Here is a 5,770-nt window from a genome sequence, read left to right as displayed (position 1 = left end):
TCTCTCTCTCTCTCTCTCTCTCTCTCTCTCTCTCTCTCTCTCTCTCTCTCTCTCTTTCTTTTCTTTCATCTGTCTCTCTACCTGAATTTTACGTTTCTCCTCGAAAATTAACAAAATATCGGCTGTCGTAAAACCGTTAGGTTAGCGATTCCTTGGCCCATTTTTCGTTTCTGGCAACTCGAGATACTCGGAATCGGTATCACTGCGTGTCAAATTCGCAATGTACATAATTTATAAATAAAGTATTATTAGGAGTAAGTATTATTATTAGAGGAGAGGATGTAATACAAGTATATGAAAATCATTAATAATAGTACTGTGATTATACAAGAATTTTCTAGCTTCATGATTACTGCACAAATAGGACAGTAATTATTCAACTGCAATATTCAATTAATTATTGAATGTTGCAATTGAACAATTACTGTATTATTTGTGCGGTAATGAAGAAAAATTCTAGTAAATATACTGTTAGACTAAAAATAATATAAATGCAAGAATAAGTAAGAATAATTATCGGGTGCATAGTTATTTGATATGAAATTTTAGTTTCTCCTTTTTTTAGAATTTAAATATTTTTAAAATATTTTTAACTAATTAAAATCTTAAATACTTTTTTACATTTATTTATTTAATTATTTTTTTGCTAATTGTGTAGTTTTAGTTATGACAAATGTAATAACCTCATTACTTATTTTTACGATTTAAAACGCTTTGCTCTATTTTATGATATAAATGCTCTGCGAACAAGTTGAAATTTAATATCGACATTAAATCTAAGGAGATTGAATTCTAATACTTGTAAATAGAAATTGGACAATCAATGCGAATCGCTGTTCGTGATGTGCGTTCACCAGGTTCCAGCACATTCCATTCCATTCCAACGCAAGGCTTCTTCGAAAAGACCCGGAGCTCTAATCAGTTCAGTGGAAGTTCATTCCTTCTCACTCTTTCGTAAATGTGTGTCTTCCTCTCTTCTCTTTTCCCTTTTTCCGTCACTTTTTCATGCCTCTATCATCCTATCTCTGGTTGTTGGGTCGATTTTATGCCGTGCGGGTCCCGACCGAACGCAAATAACGTATCGCCGATTTCGTTTTAATATCAGGTCGTACAAGAAAAAGAAAGAGGAGACGTGTCTCGTGACTGATCGCAATGACGAATGTCTTAGGACAACAACAATTCAACTTATCCAATCTCTCCGTGCACGAGCACCTGCTGTAATTCCGGATTTTTGTATATCTATTGTTTCCGTAAATAACGGCCGCGAATTCCGAGCGTGGCTTGTTACGTCGATTGTTCGAGTAGAACTTTTCGAGAAGCGGCCATCTATCCTGAAAACTATCCGGGTCTTTTATCGTTTCCGGTAAGGGAGATGTTTCATGTTACCGCTTCAGAAGCGCGACTCTCAAGATACTTCCAGCGAGAATTCTCGTCAGGTAATCGCGCGAACAGTTCTTCATCTTCTACAAAGTTTCCTCGCTCTCAGACTGCCATTTCAACTCTGGATTGAATTTCAATTCATTGTGTTTATTGCATGATTCATTCTTCTAAATATACTATTCGATATATATTTTTTGATGCATCCATTCGCCTTTTGATTTCTAAATAAATCGAATAAATCTCTCGTAACATTAATTATTCGTAAAGACATATACACAAATTAGGATATAAGATGAAATAATATTGTTATTTGACTTCTTTTTTATTAAACTGATCATTTCTACATAAATTTCTATATTTCAAATTTTAGTCTTGAAATGCAATTCTAACAGAAAATTAAATTGGCAAATAAGCATATCAAAAACTGTAAATAATTTTATTACAAAAAATATTTTAATTTAAATTATGATATTACTACTCTAGTTCTGTTACGATTACGTTTTAAGACTGAAAATTAAATTTGGCGCAAATTCGTTTGCAGGATTCGATACAAATATATAAATTCACACGGAATTATTCAAGCATTAAAGATCTAGCTTGACAATTTATTTCCTATTTGTTGTGTATTTACATTACGGTCTTAAAAGATACTTTGTTAATATTTGTATTTTATTTTTATATTCATCATCATTTTCGACCTTTTGATTTATTCTCTCTCATATCGAAGAATAACATGTCGCGTTGAAGGAATGTAGCGTCGCAGATATTAGAAAATGACGTTTCTCCTTTTCATTCTCTTCGTCGGCTGTAAGATCACGTAACAGAGGAGACCTTACACGGCTCGTTTTTTTCCACATACGAGGAGAAATTCGCCTCGTTTTGCCATCGACGTGCAATACTCTCGTGTCGAAATAGTACGACTGCGCGTTCCACATTGCCGCGATTCCGGCTCTCGGATCTGCTCCAACATCACGGATTTAGGAATCAAAAGTACCGCCGAGTGATGTAGACACTCCCAATACGGTTCGTCACGGTGCGGCTTCGTCATCGTGCGGACGAGGATAGACATATGCCCGGATGACTTTGCGATTTGACGATCGGCCCGATCATTGGCTCACCGATGACGCGGCGGCGGCGATTGCGAACGCGTTCCGTGAGATTTGTGGATCTCATCCTGGTAGCTCGTTGTTGAAAAGAAGATTTCGATCGATTTGCTCTATCTGTGATTCTGTTCTATCTGATATTCGGATCTGAGATCGCTTACACGATCGATCGACTCGAAAAAGAAATCGTAAAGCGCAATAAATAAAAATAGAATTATCTGAGATATTGTTAGTGATTTTAAAATCTTGTTTTCGTTTAGTAATTTTATCTTTTATACATATTAATGTTCAAAAGTTAATTGCACCATATTATGATACAGCGTATCACAGTATAATACAGCGTTTTTCAATCTTTTTCTATTCGCAACATATTAAAGGGATGCTGGAATGGCCGCTGAATTTCAAAAAAAGTCAATAAAACAGATTAAAAAAGTTAATAACAGATTTTTAATTCCAAATAAGATATTATGTACATCAAGAAAACGTTACATACATTAATTAAAACATTACATGTATTAAGTAAAATCATTAAGTAAAACGTTACGTATATTTCTTGCTCTGTTACATCCTATATATCACATAAATGCGAAGTTATATACACTCAAATCGTACTTCTTAAGCCATTTCTCTTATAAACTTCAAAATCATAATTTGAAGGTCTCATGATATTCTTATAAATTATTCAATATGGAAAAATATTTTTTGTTTGGATATATTCTTGCATTCATTTATATATATGTGAAGGAAGTAAACCTACATGGTAACAGAAAATTGTAATTTACAATTCTTTAAGAATTTTTATACCGATTTGTACTTTTCTAAAGGTATTTGCGTTTTTTCTTTTATTTTGAAGAGAAGGATTTTTTTATTCTGTATAAGGAAAACAAAATGGTTTGAAAAATATGAAATAACATTCCGTTGGTAACTCTAGCATCCCCTTAAATAATGAGTTTCTATTCAAGATACATTTAGATACAATCCTCAGCATATTAAAAAAAAATGTTGCGATACACTTGGAGAGACTCTTTGTAGTTGAAAAACTTTTTGATATAATATCAATAAAATATTATAGTCATCTTTTTTCTTACATATAATATTAAGTCTCATTTTTATTTTAGATTTTTACATTTTTTTAATATTTAAAAAAAATTTGTGATATATTTGGAGAAACTGTTTACAGTACATTTTAATTGAAAAACTTTTTGATATAGTATCAATAAAATATGATAATTATTTTTTTCTTACATATAATATTAAGTCTCATTTTTATTTTAGAAAACAATTTTATTATAATTATATTATATGCATGCGTGTGCGTGTACAATTAATATCTCGGTTTTAATGATTCGAACTAGACGTAGTGTTCCCAACAATATCATTTAAATCAATCATTCTGCCAAAGGGCGAATCTACGAGCGGTTAAAAGCGCGAGATTTACGATTGCGCAATAATTGATTACAATTCCCATATTTATATTTCGATTTTTGTTGTTCGAGGTGGAGGCTTCCAAGCCAAATGTACGCGTTCCGCGTGTTCCACCGCCCGCTTCGGAATCGCCTAGACACACAAGGAGATTAGAGACTTCTGGCATCGTTAGGGTTGAGTGAGGAAGGGGGGTCGCGGGTGCCAGGACCCCCCACAGCGAACGGGATTGCCCCCAGCAGGGCGCTAAACATCTCCGACTCTCCGCTTTTAAAACAAAACGTAACCACATCGCCGCCGGAACCTACTCGTTTCGTGCTTAATCGTGCCGCATTAATTACAAGAACGCCGAGTACGTTCATTTCTCCTGTTTCTCCACTTCAATCTTTTCTTCTCTTTCTCTCTTTTACTGACGAAGAAGTTTTTCCCGCGCGTTCGATATGATGTATATAATAGATAATTTTTTTTGGATGAATCTTCGAACCTTTTCAAACTTATAATCGTCCTTGTAATCGCGTATCTATTGAAGAACTTAACTGAAAATGATCTTGAGACATACTATTTAATAAATAGGTCCTACGAGTTAAGTATGAGTTAAGTACTCGTTATATTAGATTTGTAATCACGATTTAATTGAAGAACTCAGACGGAGTTTGTTTTGGAATTTGATTATGATGACAAAACATGTACATACATTTCTATAAAATATATCTCATTTAATTGTAAAAAGTAAAATAGATTATTTATTGCTAGGAATAAAATTTTATTTCGCCGTATTTAAATAAAAATTTATTTCAGTGAAATAAATATATGGCTCGAAATGAACTGAAACATTCGTACTCTAAGCATTATAAGAAATATATGAACTGCGGAGCCCTCATTTGTCCGATACTTTTAAATATTCGAAATAAATATATTTCTCACAAATAAATTTTTAAATCTTTTTCCCGGTATATATTTCCAGGAACAATTCAATGGCATGTGACCTTGATATTTTCCATCGCGGCGCGCTGTTGTGTACTTAGAAGGTCGCCGCGTTATCATTCCTACGCAGTCACTTGAGTGAGCAGGTAGCGGCGCAAATAGTTCTCCATGATCCCTTGATCGATCATCCGCGTAATCAATTAACTTCTATGATTTAAATGATCATTCATAAAGATAATCATTTTGCAAAAAGATAAAAGTAAATATTTTATTGTTGTTTAAATGTGACGCTAGAATCGAATTGATGAGGAATATATAGGAATTATAATATAATATATCGCTCTGTTGTAATATGGACAAGTGAGTATTCCTTTAATAATTATTGTTTGAAATTAAACCAATGAGAATGAAATTTTACTTTCGGTCAAATTCGGTGAATTTTTCAGTTAGTGTTTAATTATTTAATAATATGTAAATTTTTGTAAATATAGTTTTTAGTTTTAATCTACGCGGCGATTCGGTTTGTCGGACTTGAAACAATTACAAACTAAAGCTAAAATATTAATATCTCAAATTATATTGATCACCAATTTTAGTAATGATTTTAATAAGCATCTTAAAAACCTATAAATAATTTATTACGAAAAATATCACTTTAACCAGAGTTTGAATCTGAAAGTCCCGACTTCCCGGAACGGTTCTTTAATAATACTTCAAATTGAGTAGGTACACCCGTCAACTAAAAGATTGCAACATTTTTTTTTCGATGGATTTCGAAGGAATTCAGTCTTATTCATAGAGTGACTGAATTGAAAGCGTAAGCTGTAAGTAAGAGAATCAATCGTTCGGTGAGCAGATTTCATTTCGAAACCATCGGAAAAAGTATTGTAACCTTTCAGTTGATGACAATACATTTCACATTGTGCTTTGGATTTTTCGTG

General features: G+C 32.9%; 1 protein-coding gene across 1 annotated transcript in view; it reads right to left on the bottom strand.

Annotated features, from left to right (window-relative positions):
- LOC105618882 (homeobox protein aristaless-like) overlaps positions 1 to 5,770 on the bottom strand; it is a 136,528-nt gene that overhangs the window by 1,298 nt on the left and 129,460 nt on the right. The window lies entirely within an intron of this gene.

Source organism: Atta cephalotes (assembly GCF_000143395.1).
Source record: "Atta cephalotes unplaced genomic scaffold scaffold00018, whole genome shotgun sequence".
In the NCBI taxonomy this organism is placed as follows: Eukaryota; Metazoa; Arthropoda; class Insecta; order Hymenoptera; family Formicidae; genus Atta; species Atta cephalotes.
The sequence above is the reverse complement of the archived record's forward strand: the minus strand, read 5'-3'. Positions and strand labels throughout refer to the sequence as shown.